The sequence below is a fragment of the Phalacrocorax aristotelis genome, chromosome 6 (assembly GCF_949628215.1).
Source record: "Phalacrocorax aristotelis chromosome 6, bGulAri2.1, whole genome shotgun sequence".
Taxonomy (NCBI): Eukaryota; Metazoa; Chordata; class Aves; order Suliformes; family Phalacrocoracidae; genus Phalacrocorax; species Phalacrocorax aristotelis.
Window position 1 is genome coordinate 2,183,177 of NC_134281.1, and position 19,048 is coordinate 2,202,224.

Below are 19,048 nucleotides of genomic sequence, written 5' to 3' on the forward strand. Positions count from 1 at the left end.
AGGTATTCAGCAGTAGGCGGGAGAGCTTAAAGAAAAAGACAGAGGCTAGCAGTGATTTCATTCCTATCATGAAGGATTCCTTTTTTAAGGATAAGCAGCTTATGCTGACTTTTCTGCAGTGAATTCCCTCCAGCGCAGCTCTCCAAAGAGCATAATAAACCACGGTTCTCCTCTGGACTTGCGCGCGCACCTGCGTGTGGGACAGTTTGCCGTATGGAGGCACTCAGTGCGTCTGTCACTTAAGCCTCAGGGTCCAACACCCTTCCAGCCCAGATATACACTCACTGCACCGGCGGTTGGTCTCGTTAGAAATAACTTAATGGACACAATAGAAATGTCATTGCCGTATTTTTTTCACGTGCCACAGTTCTTCCCATTTGCATTGGGATTACTCTTTCTCATGCTTTGGTCTTCTTGTTCTTCTGTTCTATTGTAAAGTAGAAAAAGGCAAAAGCCATTCATAATTCAAGCGGCAGAAAAGACAACATCCTAAGGGCTGCAAAGCCTAGACAGACAACAAAGTTTGGGCAGACCGTTCTTCTCTTGTGGCTCTGCTGAAGGATCCAAACATTTTCAATTCCTACCTTTTTTCACCAAAATCCATTTGACCTTACTTTCGTACACCTTTCTTTTGTGCAGCCCTACTTCTGGAAGCTTTTCTGTAACTGTTTCTGTCTCAGGGGCAAGACAAGCCTCAGAGTTACGCTGGGGTGGTACTGGAAAAATTCAGAACATAAAACTTCAAGGACAGAAAAGCGGCCAATGTAATGGGCACCAGGGCTGAACATCCCCAACACCCTTGGGTGCTTCATTGCCACAGACCCATCAGCGTCAGACCCTGCCTAGATAGCAAATTCAGCCAGGTATGCCTACGGCTCAGAATTATACTAGGTATAGCTAAAAAAAAAAGGTAAGCCTCACTTGTGGGCATTCAGAGCTTGATGTAACTGTGGGGGTTTGCTTTTTTTAATTGGCTTAAGATGCTTTCCAAAAAACCTAAGCTAAACCAAAAAAAGACATTTTTACTCCAGATTGAGAAAATTTACAGAGCAGGTTATGCTTCTATAACTATATCAGCTGCAATTTACGTTTTAAGGCTATACCAAAAATATTTTCTGAACAAAAAAAGGGTTTAGTGCAGTACATAAATGGTTGAAATACAGTAGCTATTTCAGAAATGGAAGGAGGACTACAAATGCCTACATAAATTGATAGGTCCATTTCTCTGAGAGATACACAGGCTGGTGAAATAAACCATGTATTACAGTAACGGGAGAGCATATGAGCACCTGGATAGATCCCTCCGTAGGTAAGAAACGTACACGAACTTGTCTCTCCCATTTCCCAAAGCACAAATAATGATTTACTGTTGAGTTTCAAAAGACATATCCTCACAAGTACAAACCGCCGGGGAAGGCTCTACTGTTAATTCAGCAGCAGCATTTTTATTTGTACCAAACAGCAAGGTAACGCTTCAGAGGAGCTCGGCTGCTCCTTCCAAATAACAGAGCTGGGTGCCACACAGGAAACACGCCGGGTAAAGGAGCAGGTTCTGAGTCTTTCAACCCATTTAATCATCATCATTACGTCGAGCTACAAAATAAGAACATTCACCTCTGATGCGCTGTGTAATACATAAAATTCCTACGCTTAACACGCTGTTCCTTGGACTTTTTTCCCCTTACAGGGTTTTATTTTTCTGAATGACGTTAGCTACGCAAGGATAGAAATGCGATAATTGTATCCAGGACTTTCTCTAAAACACATTGAAAGTGATGGCTGTAGAAACAATATGGTTACGCCGACATGCCTCTAGCATACACGCTCTTAATGCTGTTAACTCCTGTCTTGTCGACTACAAATCACATGTGGACCACTGTATTTGGGGACTGTCAGCATTCCTCCCTCACCGGCCGATAGGCAAACGCTACCAGCCGATCTAATAATAAAGATGATTATCTGCTCTTGCTCTGCTACTTATTTTTATTATAGCACTGCTTAGAAACTTGAACTGAGATCGGGGACCTACTTATGCTTCCATTTTTAAAATGAAAGCGGCTGTTTTCCTGGGTAACGGACCTTAGCTACATATCCTTTACAGTGCATAAGCATAAGGGGGCTGCTTGCCACCGCCGGGGTCAGCCTTCTGCCAGCAGCCAAGGGCCAGACCCGCTCGTCGCCAGGGCTGGAAGGGGCCGGGCAGGGAGACTGTGCAAGGGGATGGGCTCGAAGGCACAATTACTCTGACCTTTCATCCAACACAGGATGGGGTGGCTCAACTTCAGCAGCCCCAGAGGCTGGATCCGGGTTTTGGCACCGCATCGGAGGTCTCTCGATGGAGAGCAACCCGCCTCCGCCCCTGCAACAGCAGCCTCGCCGGCACCAACTGCTCCTCCGCTCCCCGATCCCTGCGGAGGCAGTAGCTGCTGCAGCAGCGCGCTATCAGCACCTCGCAGCAGCGCCCACCTCGGGGAAGGGAGCGCGGGAGCGAGGGCAAGCACCGTTTGCGTGGGAGAAGGAAGGTCTGTTCCAAAACTGGACCTGAACCACGTGAGCGTGGGAGTTTGACTTACCTTGCTCTGGGCTATATCACAGGACCGAGCAAATAGCAAAGTTATGCCTGTAAATTCTTCACGTATTGCAGGATCTTGTCCAGTTTCATTCCCATCAGGTCCTCTACATCTTGGCGAGGATGGGAGTAGTTCCTGTTTCATCCAAGCTGATTTACGCTGCAAGAATGTGGGGAGCATTGCAAATAAACATGGCACAAGGCATTCTGGTTTGCTGAAATACCGAGAAATGAGAACATCGTATTGTTTTTTGTCTGTTAAAAAAGAATGTGACAACTATAAACTGTTCTATATGAATACTGGGGGGAGGTGGGGTGGTGAAGGGAGATGTATTTTATTTTGAATGCTGTTTTCTCTCTAACTCCAAATGTCTGCTCTTCTACATACAGGATATTGTTATGTCTAAACACTATTTATCTAAAAATCATCTGCATTTCTCAGCAGTAAGGAACAGCGTTACGTATAACAAAAAGGCAGTGGCAGAGAGGATTTGGCTCGCTCTGGCAGATCTATCAGCAATCATTTGCAGACCTGCTAACACCACCTGCTAATTGTGGAGCCAAACAAGCCCACCACAGTGCTCGGGGCAGGTGCCACTCCACGTGTGCCCATCCTGCCTCCTGTCACCCACCCCAGCACACGTACCGCGGAAGGGAGCTTGGGCTAAGCAAGAGAAGTTTAAGTTCTTCAGTGCACCAGGAACACCCTGCTGCCATTGGGGGGAAATAACTACGCCAAGCCTTTTTTATTTTTTTAAATTATTCTTGCTGATGTTTAGGATGTTCCGGTGACACAGAACTGGCTGAAAGCAGAGGAAAATAAAGCCGGAGCCTGCCCTGGAGAGCAGACTGCCACACCTCCCCTGTCAGGAGGCAGCAGTGGGCTTCAGCAGCCCCAGCACACCCGGAGGTACCAGCAGGGAAGGACTCACCAGGGAGCAGCCTCTGCCCTTCTCCCCAGGGAGGGTGGCAAAAGGATGCATCAACCGCTGGGGCGCTTGAACTCCCCATCCTGAACCTACTTTTCTCTCATTTGAGCCCATTTCTGATGGGCTCAAACCATTTTATTTTAGTAATTCTCTAATATTATAGTGTTTTGCCTACATGCTTATCTATATTGCTTTATGTTTATCTGTATGTTGCTTTATATATAGTGTTTTTTCATCTATTCTTTTATAATGTTGTCATTAATCTTAAATTTAACAAATCAAAAAGCTGTTTCAAAACTCAACTCCCAAAATTCACCTAACACTAGTAAAGCTTCAAAAAATTCACCAAAAAACATCATAAAAGTAATTGGCACCATTTTGATTTTAGGAAAGTCGCATTTTCATGCCACTCCTAAACATTTTGTGTAGGAATCACTGTTAGAGGAAGTTTACACAAGTTTTTCAGGGGTGCCTATGATTGGGTAAGCACCCAAACCATATGTTATTCATCTCACTTCAGAGTCTAATCCTAAAAGACACCAAAAAAAAAAAATAAAATCCAGGCTCTTCTATTTCTAAACCTTGGGAAATTCAATAAGAGTCATTTAAAACATTATCCAGAGAGCCCAGTATAATCCATTACAGGCACCACCCAAGGAGACAATTACAGCAGAAAAAATATATTTCACCACAGTGTTGGCCAATAACATCTTGCAAAGCACAGCGGCACAGTATTTCTCTTTTGCTGTATTTTCAGTCAGTGTTTTATTGATCCCCCCCACAATATCTTTTATTTATCATTTTTAATCCTGTTCTAGTGACTCCACAGTTTGTAATGGGAGGACCAGCACAAACATTACTCAAGAACAAGAAAAAATAAATAAAAACAGGAGAAAAATCTATATTCAGAAGTATGAGTGCACGGAAGTATTCAGAATATTTTGAAGTGTTTTTTTCTCATTGGAATCCAGGACTACGTGGGGAGATTTTTTTATGTCATGAAGACACCAAGAGATGCCACAGCATCTCCACAGGTTTGATATAAACTATCACCACTGCCCCTTTGGTTTCAAGAAATATCAAATAAATGCCAATAAATCCGAGGTATAACTCACCACAGGTTTTTATTTTGTCCATGAGGTGACTGGCACTGAGCTGTTCCTACACCGAAAGAATTAGCCCAGTATTCCCAGTGGTACCATCAGACCCTCACCTTGACCTCAAGAATTCAGTTACAAAGAGATGGCAGCAAAGGATGACCAATGCTCTGCTGTGGGACATGAAATGGACAGGAGAAGAGAAAATGATGAGTGAACAGAGGGAGGGGGGGTCAGATAGACACGAAGAGGCCCAACTTTTATAATCATTTGTTTCCAAGGTAAAAGCTGAAGTGAGAGAGGAAGAAAGCAGCAAATGGGCTTCTTAAAATATATACTGCTTAAAATAAAATATAATCCCATCAGCTGTTGTCTTACTGTGAGCCCAATTGCTATGCTAAAGCTGCAAGGTGTATTAAGAGTTGCAGAAAGCATAAACTCTAACATAACTCTCTTTAATTTATAGTTGCCTGACAGTTTCGTTCTACTAAGCTATTTACTTGATGTATATCTGACGTCACATCAAATGAACTGTTCAAAATAGAAATACAATGTAGATGGGATAAACGATTTTGTCTAGAAGGCTTTCCAAAGTTGACCTGTAAAATACACCTGTTGCAGAACTTCCTACCACCATTCCCAGTTATCATCTTCGCCATCCAAACCTGTCCTTTCGCGTAGGCAGAGGTTTTGCTTTGTGAAATCACAAAATCGCACCTTTAGGTGAGACGCATCACTGTTACTTTGCATGTAGACACCTGTGCTGAGCGAATAAATCAAATACGGGTGTGAGCACAGGTTAGAAACTGCACCGCACCTCCCGCCACCTGTGAACTGCTGCTCAACACGGGTGGTAGCACCTGGGAACCATTCCACGCGTGCGGTGTGGGGCTGTACGGGGCACGGACCAGGGCGGATCAGGGAATAAGCATGGCTTACGTCTCCAAGACTGCCAGGAATTCAGCATCCAGCTCTGGAAGAGCACTGACTTTCACCCCCTTAGTGTCGTTGAGGGCTCAGGCTGGATTTTCACAGCCTGACGTGTGTTTGCATCGCCAAAGTTATGCTGACCGTTTATTGCGCACAAAGCCAGCAAAGGCGGAAGAGCAGCAAAGTGCTGTTCGAGTGAGCCTGTTCTAGGAACTGCACATAATTACACATGTAAAAATACATAGGTAAGTGACATACGCAGAAATGGGGATGTGGAAAACAAATCTGAAAATTATATTAAAAATCCGCTCCTTGGGAATCCATCACACCTGTAGAATGAAGAAAAGCACCTCAAAGAAGGCTCTTAAATGAACAACCCAGAAAGATTCTCAGAAACTCTGGATAAATATATGTTTGTGCTAACCAGGGAAGATTCAAGAGATTTTCACCAAGATTCACTTTGGAAGCTGATAAAAACAATACAGAAGGTGCTAGAAAAATGGAGACTTATCCCTGCCAACACCATGCTGGCCTCAGTCTAGCAGAGCACTTAAGCACATGAGTAGTTTTCAGCGCACAAATAATTTCACTGCAAACAGTATTAAAGCACCTTATAAGATCAAGGTTAAAATACCTACCCCTTTTCATATGAATCCTTAAAAATACAAGAAAGTCTATAAGAGCAGTTTATTACTATAACATTTCCCTGAAGAGCTGACCTTGACCGTTTTCATTCTGAAGGGTAAATATGTTTATCGAAATATTCAACAATTAGTCACAGCAAGAACAAAAACTTAAGTCACATCATATTACAAAGAAAAAAAGTCCTTGTGGTAATCAGCTGTTACTCAACACTTTTGCAGTGTTATTGCTTGCAATTACCCTGTTCGAGGCTCCACATCTTCAAACTTCAGTCTAAGCATAGAAGTTCGATTTATTTAACCAGCATGCCTGCTCCTCCTGCTCTGCAACACCACCTGTGAAGGATCTGTGTATCAAGCCAGCCCACATCCAGCCGGGAGCAACGACAAAGGCAATACCTAACCGCTCCACTGCAAAATGGTTGTCACCAAGAGCACAGCAGCCCATTATTAGATTGTCAGGAATCTTTGATTTAAAGGCCATAAAAGCTATATCTTATCCCGGATTTTGCTATACCAAGGGTTTTCTAGCCTGTAGGATTAAATTGCTTAAGAAGTGAGAACTTTCCAATCTTAATTGCATTTTTTATTTGTTTACGCTGGTGGCATATGGCTGCAGATTCTGTCCACAGTCACTGAATAAGAGAAACAAGGTGCACAGCGCTCACCTAATCTGAACGATTCAGAACGACCACTGTTCCACATCCGCGGAGTCGCTGACAAAGCAGCGTCTGAGTTGGGATACATTCACGCACACAAGACAAAGGCAAGACTTGCTGCTTCACTGAGTACATTTGCATCGTGTCTCGTTCAAGTTTTGCAGATCTTTAGGAAAAAAGTCACCCCACCTGAAATCAGGGCGATATTTTACTGTCTCTTATAGAGAATTACTTACTGACGGAGGGAGAACTGGAAAAGACTCCCACCTCAGGAAACCTCTCTCAGAAGACGATAACCTCCTTAGAGCCCAGTGACAGAGACCCAAACAGAAGCTGAACTGCTTCATTTCAAAATACCTCCCACAACAGGCTCGGACCCTCCTCCTTCCTTCACCCTCCATGATACTAGCACGACATGATGTGTTCCGAGAAGCCAGTTAAGGCATATATATTGTTTATAAAAACAAGATTAAAAGTACTAGCCCATTGTCACGGGCATTTTTTCTGGATGCGCCTTTTGTAGCTGATTTTGCAATAACATTTTCTCATATCATGTAGGCATATGCATCCTGTCACAGTTATAAAATCCAATACCAAACCCTTCATTTTCCTTGAGGCAAGAGAATGACTGCCTGGCTTCTCTTCCAGGAGGGCAGAAATGCCTGGGAGTGGAAGAACCTCACCAATTTGGACAGTGCTGCTCCCACCAGGAAAGAAAAAAAAAGGTTATTTCCCTTCTGTCAGAACAACATGTTCTGGAAGGTGTTTCAATTTTCCCACAAAATGGACCAGAAGGGAATGAAAAAAAATAGCAGAAAGGCTGCTGAAAAGAGAAAATGCTCTCCACAGAAGAATGTTAATCTACGGCAGAGATATTGAGAACTGATCTAGGCAATAAAAACAGGTAAGGTTATGAAAAGGCAAGGCCTTTGGAGCTGCTTGGCAGACGTACAACCTTCTAGAACCCCTTTTGTTGTCTCTCCCAGAAACCAGCGTTTGCAGAGACAAAGCCTCTCTGGCTCAGCTCCTCAGGGCAGCCCTCGCACCGGCGGCACAGAGACCAGCAGAGCCGTTGCTCCCTCCCCAGGAAAACGTACCCAACAGCAGAGGTTGTCCTCTTCGCTCGGCCACGCTCATCACGACAGGTAGGATAAAAGCCTTGGCTTTACCAGGAGCCTTGTGAGAATCTCCAGATGCCACAGATGCAGGGTTCATGGTTTTTGGTTTGTTTCAACATCACATGAAGACCTTTTGAACAGATACATAACTCCTTTGAACTCATGGTGCCTTGTAGGAAGCCACCAAAATAGGTATTTGAACAAAGATTTGCTAACAGTAAGAAATGTTTCTTCCTCCCATTTTGTATGGCACTGGTGGTGCCATCAGGCTGTCAGGTTCAGGTGGATGCTTATGGATGACAGCCTGGGGAGTCCCTCAGAGGGACATCTCAGTGGCCCCCCCAGCAAATCCCAGCTTTACTGTCAAGTATTGAGTGCTTCACATTTAAGTCTTCATATCAGCAAGGTCAAACTCAGAGGTCTCACACTTCTGTGACAGCTGCAAACAACCAAGCTCAGGGATAAGTATGAGAGATTTGTAAGTGTGTCCACCGTAAGTATTTCAGCTTTGCAGCAGGAGCTATGACCACAAGAATCCCACAGTACAGTCATAAAAGATCCTTCTGGGTAGAAACAGGTTTTGTTTGGGGTTTGGGTTGGATTTTTTTTTAAATTCATGAGGTCTTGAACACTACAAAGTTACAGAAAGTGTTATGAGTAGAGCTAATTAAAAAAAAAACAAACATAGAAGGCTCCAAAAAGGTTGGGTTGGGTTTTTTTTCCCCTTCCAGAAAGAACTGTAATGCAGTCAAACTAAAAAAACCTGGGAGAAGATGTACTGCCTTGCAGAAGCCTCATGCAGAGCATGAACCACGGCTGCTCCCATTCGCCTCTGCAGGCTGGGTTCTTGCAACGCCGATGGACCTTGACTTGCCTTTGGGGTTGCACACCCTGGGAGACACAGCTTGTCCGAGGGAGCAGACGCACAGACTAGAATGAGACACTGAGATAAACAGATTAAAATCCCATTAAGCCGTGAGTCAGTCTAGACAAATCAAACTATTTAAACAAATATTTCTGGGTTGGAAAGAAAAAGAGTGATGGCATCTGAGCCTGGGGGAGGAGGGGGATATCCACCCTTGGATATCTGCTTACACAGGAACTGGAACGTTCCACAGAATACTTTTAGTTACAAATTTCTTGTGGAAGCCAGAATAGCAGGACATTTTTTATAAATCCAAACAGGAGCTGGCCACATTTGGAATGCCATTCGATTTGTAAAGTGGCAATTGGCACTGCTGCTGGGGTAGCTAGTGGAAGCAGAGCAGTGCCCAGAAGCCCCCCACATCCCCCGGTATCCCCCCTTTCCCTCCCCCAGCAGCAGGGCTGCACAGGGCAGCCCATCCCTGCTCCGCTCCGTCTCCCCGGACCCGGCTTTGCACAGCCGAGTAATGCACTGTAAGGAATGTATCCCACAGGTGAAATGAAAGAGGCTCTTTTTGTCTGAGACAGCAGAAGCTTTTGCTAATCACATCTCAGCTGGAGATTATGCTTTGCATATCTTACGGAAAGGACAATCCGTCTGTTCTTTATATGTCGGGTAATGATTTCACTGAAAGCAATCCATTTAAAAAAAAAAAAACAACATCAACAACTATGCACAGAACAAAACAAGAAAAGCAGGGTTAGCTCGAGAAAAACTGAACAGCACTACAGCAATGCACCCTGCTGGAAGAAGAGAAGAAGAAATCCTGGCAAGTGGTGAGAAACACTGGAGTGACCAGGGAAGGCAATCCCAGCGTACAACAGGAGCGACTCTGCAACCTGAGCAACACCCAACCTCCCATGAGCCCTCCTGTGGCTGGGGCAAGTCTGCTTCATTCTTTCAACTTGAAGTGACAAATTCATAAAAGCATTCATGTAAAAATTCCTATGAACACGTACATCCCTGGAACAATACGCAGCGCAGTGCAGAATCTGATCAAACATTTGATTAGCGATGAAAAACAAAACAGATGCAAACATACAAAGTAGCTTCATACCTAGTATGTAGATCTCTGTATCAACTCTGATATAAGCAAGGTTTCTTTCAGTGTTGGCTTCCAGTCTTGCCATGATCCAGGAAAATGCAGAGAAATTTAAAAAATAATTTTTTTTACAGTCATAGCCTCACAAACAAGAAGGTTAATCAATATTTTCAGAGAATGTAAAAAAAAAAAATCTAAGTTTATTATAAAGGGGAAAAAATCTGGGTTACCCACTGACCCACTGAAAAGAAACCCATGCACGAATATTGATTGCAAACATCAGGTAGTGTGTTGCTGTTCTCAGTTTACAGCCACATATTGGTCTTCACAGGGTTTGAATGCAGCAAAAAAAGGAGAGATAAAGTTATAACAGTCAAATAGAACAAGGGAGTGACCAATGAGGAAAATACCAAACCTTTGAACCCATAGAGCAGTGAGGGACACTTGAAATGGCATCTAAAAGGCAGCCTTGCATTAACACGCTAAAGCAGCAGCTCTCAGGAGATGGGGAGGGTAGAGAAGGAGCGGGAGCAGCCTGGAGAGGCCGGAGGAGCTTGGGACGAAGCGCACACAGCAAGAGTCCGATGCCACAGAATGCAGCAAGGGAAAGGTTCCTTAGATATTTCTCTGAAAGAACATCGCATGTTCTAGAAGTTTCAGCAATGGAATAGGAAAAAGGATATAGGAAACTTTATCACGCTAAAGGGGCTTTTGCTTAAATTTGGTTGCATTTAGGAGTGTAAAAAGGCCATTTGATCAGAACACATGTTAATTATAAACACTTGGTGTTCAAAACACACTCCTTGTCCCCACCAGAAAAAAATGAGGACTCTTAAGCTATGCTGATCGTCTAATAACTGCTCTAGTTGGTACATTTTTAAGACGCGGTATCTCTATGAGACATAAAATATGAACATTTTCTAGGTCTTTGTCATTGACAGTGAGGTGCTGTAATTCACTTGAACTGAGGGCTCAGAGCTCAATGTTCTAATGATCAAACATCGTACGTAAAGCAGCCAGTTCACCAAAGAGTTTACCATGACGTGCCCAGCATCCAGAGAATATTATCATATTATCCTCCCGCTGACTGAGCTGGCTGATTAAGTTGGCAGCCTGCAAATCTACCTGCCATATATGTGGTTCTCCACATTATTTTTCCTTAAAGTTATTGGGGTTTTCTGCAGGTTCAAAAATTCCAAATGAAAGTCCTCTTGCTAAACTTAAACCCTAGCCTTCATATTGCCCAGCTGGAGGGGTTCTTTTTTCTGAATTTCCATGTCTGCCAGCAAAACGTCATTGCTTCCTTCATGCGGAGACTTTTGCAGAAGATGATCCAGGAAAGGTAGGAGCCAGTTACTTCTTGCACTCAAGAGTTGGGACTCCGGATAGACTGGTGGCTCCATCATAAGGAGGTCTCCGTCAGCAGCTTCAGGTTGCCAAGTGCTGACACTCCAGGACACTTGGGGTATCTTCTTCTTAACAGGAGCCTTTAAAAAAAGGCCTTACTGTCCTTGGTTTCACACAGGACCAGATGAAACTCTGGAGGATACAAAGGTGGTTCTGTGGGATTCTAAGGGTCCGACAGCTGGCTGGATTTTTACGAGCAACTACAACTTTGCAGCAGTAGATCAAACCAGGCCTCCTATGAAATAGCACGATCCAGAAGTTATGAGCATCAAAGTAGGTATTTTGTGCTCACTTGCAAAGTAACCTCTAGATGTCTTTGCCCTGGAAGGCTGCGCTCCAGATAGCCATGGTGACGATGTGGTAGCGTGGGACGCAGTTGACAGGCTGACATTGTTAATGCAAAATCAGATAATGAGCATGACTGAAGCAATAGAACAGCCATTAATAAATAATAGCAGTGATAATGGGGGAATAATAAGTTATTAACAACAAGGAATAAAAAAAATTTCTATGGTCTAAGGTGCTAACCTAATATTAGGAGCCATTCCAGACATCATCTCATTAACAAGTTGTCCCAGTTGCTCCCTAGAATAATTTGGAGGACATATTTTGATAGTGAAAACACTGTATTGTCTACGACTGTCACAAATCTTAGTTATACCTCCAGGAGAAATTAGCAAGTTCAACACAAAAAAAGGAAAAAAAAAAACATTCAAATGTTATCGCACCCATAAATTAATTCAATACAAGTAATTTCTCGGGGAATTCACCACTGCACAGTTCAATGTTGTAACACCCTTTCGTTCCACAGAATGAAGAGTTTTGAAGGATCGTCTGGATAAATCATGAATAAATGAGTTATATCATATAAATAAATGCAAGAAATGTCCAGAAACTCCACAAATAGTGAAGAGCTATATTTCTGGAATAACTTGCTTCGTCATCGTTATGGCAAACAATCATTTTGCCAAATTTCAGAACTTCCAGTCTGCCCGTAAAAAATATTTTACTTGATATATTCATGACGGTTTTATCAGATTTGTACTGTTTTCACATACTACAAATAACAACTGTTTTAGCGACTGGATATACTTATATGATATTTAATAGCCTTTATATTTGTCATTATTTTTCTTGTAATCACTACATCATTGACGGTTTTTGTTAAATATATATTTTGATGAAAAGTTATGTGCAATACTTAACCAGACCAAAACAAATTCAAGTCAGCACTGACATCTACATGAAATTTAAATGCTATTTTATTTTATTTCGCAGTTAGTTTTAGCTCTATTTATGTCTGTGTAGTAAATACCAATAAAATTAGGCACTACTTATTATTTCAAATTATAGCTCTGCACACATAATATGATAATATTTGTGATCGCAACAGCTGGTGGGAATGAGTGAAAATTTGTAAGGAAGAGCTCTGATTTACCTTTATTTCTAAGCATAACAACTCTGCAGCCCCCAATACTAAGGCATGTGACAGTCCAGAGGAAAAGAAAACCTAAATACTATAAAATCTTACTTATCTTGTCTAGAGGTGAAAAAAAAGCTCTAGGGAAATTATATTTATAGTAATCAAGAGAGCCCATGAAACGAACAGTGGGTGGATTCTCTGGGAATAAAGCAGCCATCAAAGAGGGTGCTCACCCCGAGGAGAAGGGAGCTGATGGGGGAAATGGGGTGACCTTCGCTCACAGGCAATGTCGCAGGTCAGCATCGCTCTACGGGCGCTCCCAGGGCTCGTCCTCACCTGCTCCATTCCCAAGACTCTGTTTAGATGGGAAGTAGGAGGATACAAGTCTTAGTTTACATTCTTAATTCTCCATAATCTCCCCATCTGCACTGGCAAGTAAAAAACACAATGCATTAAAATTTGAACACAAAAATACATTAAAATTTGAACACAGAAATACATTAAAATTTGAACGCCAATTATTATTTTTGGGCAATACTTGTTCAAGTACTGCCATGATGCCCCACATACTGATTTCACACTAGTCAAACAGTACCTCTTAATTTAGATGAGATAAACAAATGAGAATCTTGGGGTTGGGGGTGGGAGGGCTGGAGAAAGGGACATTTTAATAAAACACCTGGTATCATCTTATTGTTTTACAGTTTAATTGTGTTGCAAAAGCAATTGAAATGGTCAGGGCTTAGTCCCTGCGTATCGACACGGCAGTTTTGCAATAGTCAGGGGTAAGAGTGGTATTGAGAAACGGCGTTTTTTGGGGAGTGTTGCTGGAACAGACGGCTTGTGTTTAAAGCTTAATAGAGCTCAGGCAATTTCACCTTACTGGCCGTCCAGATGAGGACGATATCACACACAGATGAACTTCAAGACAAAAATGAGGCTTCCTCCTACATCCACTGGAGATGGCTACACTTCGAGTGCGGGTGATGGGGATATTTCCTGTTTGTGAGGAGCTATTCCCAATAATCGCTGCTACATTGAGCAGAAAAATGTCTCCAATTTTCACATACAGAATGTACCAAGCGACATTTGCCAACTCATCCTTCTTTGTCAAATCTTCCATTTATCTCGTGCCTCTTGCCAACACCAGCGTAGCTGAAGTGGTGACCCCTTTGTTCTCCAACGTGGTTGCGACTTTTCTGCCTGGGAAAGACATGGGTGGGACAGCTGATTGCACCGTGCATCCCCACTGGGTCTGTTCAGCTTTGCTAGCTCAAGCACAAGAAAGAGAGAGAAAACAATCTGCCAACGAGGCAGAGATCCGCTGCCCTGCGCCGCCCCGCGTCCCAGCTGCGTCGCACTCGCCAGCTTCAGCACTGCTTTAAGATTTTCCTTCAGGAAAGCAAAGCTTCCAGAAAGTGACTAATGCTGCTTCAAGGGTTGGTTAGCCAGCCTGAGTGTATATTTAGTATAATTCAGGATTTCTCTGCTCCCGACAGATTAGATAACATGGTCAGTGAATATGAAAAGAATAAATGCAGAACTCATTTGCATCAGTGCTTTCAATTTGCTCAGAATGTTTTCTCATTTAATTATTAGCCCACAGTAAACTGGTTATCAATTAATTGCTAGAAAATGGAAGTGAGTGTGTATTATTGCTTAGATCTCTAATTGGCTATACTGTTGCTTTCCTGTTAAATGCTAATTAAAGTTTTGAAATAGCGAAACATTTGTTAACTTTAAATGGTTTAACAAGATACGCTAAGGTATAAACACATTTATATTACACATTATTTTTATGCCAGATTATGGGAAACCCAAAGCAAAGATGACTTTTTTCCCCCCACTAATATATGCCACTATTTATATGGTTCTTAATTAAACGAGCAAGGGCTTTTTCTTAATTTCATTTGTTTGTCAAACACCTGTTCAATATTACAAATAACACACATAAGTCAAGACAAAACTGACTGCAAAGTCTTTTCCAACGCTAGTAATTCTAGTTTGTAGTTCGCCCCAAGTCTCATGCTGGGGAAAAGCCCCCTCAGATTAACAACAAACGTTCTAACCCGGGGGCTCTGCCTGCTAACCGAACACAGCCTCGCCTTCCTCTTCTGCAATTCTGATTCACTTCCAAGAAATAAAGCTCCACGTCCCAGCCACGCTCTTTACTCGCACTCAGCCATTCCAGCTGAGCAGCAAGAGAGTTCTTTTCCAGCAGTGTCTGTATGTATTTTTTTCTTCTTCAATATATTCTTGGTTTAAGCATCGTGAAGGCTGGCTGAGCAGTGCCTCCCTACAGGGCTGTGCTGGACGCACAGAGCGGGCCTCCCACACACGCACGGGTTTAACAGCTAAAAGTCATTCTCACCTCTAACCCCTTCTCAACAACATACTCTTGTTTCTCAACTACCATAACAACGTGTTTCCCTTCTCATCAGCCTTCTTTCTTAAAATACAGGAGAACGTGCTGATTGGATCACTAAGTGATCTCATTGCCATGAAGATAAATAGTGATTTATGCACAAGTTTTATTTCACCGTATTCATCTCAACTTTTTGGAGGGAAGAACCTCGCTTATGGCTTCCACACACTTTCTAAACCTAAGGAACAATTGAAGAAAATATTCCTGAAGGAAAGATACCAATCCACATACTAATCTTAAGTTTATGGAATTCATCCAAAATTAAAACCAGACGTAAGAAAACAGCTGTAGCAACCCCAAATGTTATTTTTAGTACGGCATTTCAAGCCTCAGATTGAGTTCAGTCACTGGAACTAGAAATGTGACAGATTAAAGCTCAGTTTTTCCCTTAGGCATTGCACTCAGTTAAAAAGGTATAGTCAAAGGAGGAAAAAAAATCTCAGGAGAACATCATCATCATCTCAGAGCAGTTTTCTACAGAAGAGGGACGGTGTTTGTATAAAAAACATGAGATGCAAATATAAGCAGTTTGAAGAAATCACAAGTACAAACACTAACTTTTTCTAATGCTTCTAATTTGGAAGTAATAAATCATTTCCTTATAAATCCAGATCTCAACGAAAATATATCAAGCATTCATTCTTCCGTTCAAGTACACCTGTAATCTTCATATTTAATTAAATATTGGCTAAAACAGGCAAACATGTTGATTTATCTAGATCCTGTAGATCAAATAGGGAACCGAAAACTTGACAAAGAGGGATGCAGGAATTATACCAGGCTTCATCTCTACACTATAGTTTTTCAGCAAGTGTTTTAAAAATTTAATTCAAAAATCCACAAAGGTGTGCCCTAGTTCCAGGCGTCCTAAGCACAGCTCCCGCAACTCTTACGGTTGTTAAGGGAGGAGATTTAGAAAGGCCCAAGCGGTAGTTAGCAGCAGTAAAACCCAGTCAAAGCTGCCGAGAACTTCTGAAAATGAGATAGTAATTTAGAGCCTTTAAGATGGGATTTCTGCAGGCGTTTTAGTCATTAGAAGTGTAAGAGTCCCATTGATTTTCAGTGGAACTTTATCTCCCAGGACAGCTGGAAATCCCATTCTAAGTGTCAATTAAAGAAGTCAGAAAGTTAGAACTTTTGACTGGGATTTGATTGCCACCAAATTACACCCGAATATGGCCCTTTAACACCTTCAGGGCCTTTCAAACATTCCACCTCCTGGACTAAGTTAAAAATGCTCTTTTGAAATAGAAATATATTCCAGTAGATTTATTAATCTACCTGCAAGAGGCTAACCAGATGCTTTAAAGCATGCAGCTGCTGCTCCACATTCCCATTCTCTAGGTCTGAGCAGCAGGAGCCCGGAGACACCGACGGAAGCGATGGAAGGAATACAAAAGAGATCCTGCATCCAGGGAGCTGCATCCCGCAGCTGCGGCATCTCCCCCAGCCACAGAGCCGGGAGATCCGACGGGAGCTGCAAGGTGCACGAAGCCCAGCCCGGGCTCCATGTGTTCCATACGCCACAGCCAGACAGTTAATAAAACACACATTGCCTCCTTACGGCCAATCTTCATCACCAAGCATATTCTTTATTATTTTAAATCAGCAGAAACAGAAAATCCTTTTTTATCCGAAATTGTTCTCCAGACAGACCGGCTATGCCGTTAACAGGATGCAGATGCCCAGTTTCCCTCCCTGACAATGAGCTTTTTCCAGGTTCATTTGAAAAGTCAGCCCTCAAAGATCAATTTTCCAAGAGTTCAGATGTAAAAGTAGGTTATGGTGCAAGAGCAACTTCCCAGAAAGCAGCTGGTTTCCGACATTTATGTATTCACTTGGTCCGTAGCTAAAGCAAGGTAATTCAGAAGCTCATTTAGAGCTTCTTTCATTAAGGTCATACATGGTAACAAATCTTAAAAAAAAAATAACCATGTGTGTCTAAGACGGAAGAAGCTACAGAGAATGAGAAGATGCAGGGAAGCATTTAGTTTCCTAAAGAGATAACTTGTTTTTCATCTTTATTTCGGGATTGAATCCCTTTCCACGGCAGGCAGGCACCCAGCCTGCCCCTCCAGTTGCACGAGGACCTTCAAACACCAGTTTGATCAACCACCACAGCAGGCCACACGCAGGATTACTGTTGAATAAAAATGCAACGTGCAAAATCACATCCCCTTTGTGAGACCGTGCGCTTAAACTCAATATACGGCAACATGGATACAAAGCACGGTTTTGAAGACATCTCTGGAAGGGGAGGAAGGAAGTGGAAAGACTTTGCTTCTCCAGAACATCTAGTCTGTGCATGCGTGTTTTCTTGCCTTGCTGGGAGGCAGGAGGGACAGAGCTGCTGCAGGCCGAGCCCCGGGACAGACCAAATTGCCTTGTCTGGCACCGCCGCATTTCCAGCTCTGTATTTAAGAACATAACTGCACCACAACTGCTTTGTGTCTGAGCTCCTGGAGGGAGAAACAGAAGGGAGAAAATTGATGAGAGAGCTGCCTGCGAAAATAAGAGCAAAAAAAAAAGGAAAGAAAGAGCTGCCACCTAGGGATATTAGATTGAGTTTGAGAAGAGATTGCATCTGATCAAAAGCTTGTAACACCAAGGCCTGTACTGGAAATTTAATAAGAGTCAGAGGCTTCTCTGACTGTTTTGCATACACACTTGCATACCATTCACTAGACCAGATGAATTGATCGTCTGAATACACATCTTCTGAGAGATAAAGAGAAATCTCTTGGTATACAGGTTAATTAGAAATGAAACTTTGCTGATGCTATTTAACAGTAAACAACTATCACATGAAATAAGCCGCACAATAAAGTGAATTTTAAGTGGAATGAAGTACCTTTTGAAGGCTCTTTTCATGCACACTTCTTTAATATCAGGTAGTAATCAAAACGCCTCTCTGGGGAGAGTACATAATTTCTCACAGGGGGATGTCCTGCTGAAGGCCACGCTGGCAACGCTGGTATTTAAATGCAACAGTTCAGCCCCAACTCTTGCGTTCATCCTCCGGGTGAAGCTCATTTACCACCTCCATGCAACTACATAAAGATGAAGACCTGGAAGGACTTCAGGAGTACAACTTTGAGAAAGGAGAATAATCACAAGCATACAATGAATCTTTTTATCTGCAGGAGTAGAGGAATGAGCACTTGTCACTACAATAGGTGCCCATGGGCTGGAGTCCAGGTGAACAAGAATTTCTCAGAGTTCAGCTGGTCAAGAGGCAACTCGAGAACAGTCTTCTAAAGTACATAATGCTAAATAAAGCATATAAATAAGCTATTTTAATGAAAAAAATAAGCTTCCCAGCACATTATGAGAGAAGTATCCAAATCTTCTCCAATATCCCCCTTGAACATGCCTGCCAAAGGCACTAGAGCCAGTTGGGAAGCTGGCAATGGATGTTTGTACTGTCATGTTGGCGTAAAAAATTCCCAGGAAATACCTCCTTGACAGCAACAATGATTATTTTTCTCCTCACAGTGGAGTGAAACACAGAAACAAAGTGTACCACCCAACTGTTATATATAAGATACAACACAAATAGGTTTGATCACCTCTTAAAAGCTTGCAGGAACACTGTCCAGGAAAACAGTTCTTCACATTGAAATATTATGGCTCTCTCTTCCATCACTGAGGCTGAGGATAATTGTTTGAATATCAAGAATTGTTTGAATTTCCCTTGAAATTATTATTTTTAAATTTATCCAAAACAATTTTTAAAACATCTTGACTGACTTAAGATTAGAAAACACAACAAACATTTCTATTTCATGCAATGGGTTCCTGCAGAAAGATTCAAAGTGAGGGAATGACATTCTCCACTGCAAATATTCTATATATTTAAAAAAAAAAAAATCGCCACATGCTC

The 19,048-nt window shown here is 42.4% G+C and overlaps 1 long non-coding RNA gene across 4 annotated transcripts in view; it reads right to left on the reverse strand.

Moving 5' to 3' along the window:
• Positions 1–792: 792 nt before the first annotated feature.
• Positions 793–19,048, reverse strand: part of LOC142058441 (uncharacterized) — a 61,110-nt gene continuing 42,854 nt past the window's right edge. For 2 of the 4 annotated variants that reach the window (XR_012660988.1, XR_012660987.1), the window contains exon 7: positions 16,738–17,624. This is a non-coding gene — a long non-coding RNA (uncharacterized LOC142058441). Of the gene's footprint in view, positions 1,594–2,573; positions 2,730–4,613; positions 4,769–6,834; positions 7,015–7,922; positions 8,074–8,706; positions 8,887–9,925; positions 9,991–13,021; positions 13,096–16,737; positions 17,625–18,016; positions 18,077–19,048 lie in introns of those variants that run through there. The other 2 variants (XR_012660989.1, XR_012660990.1) reach the window with 2 other exon arrangements.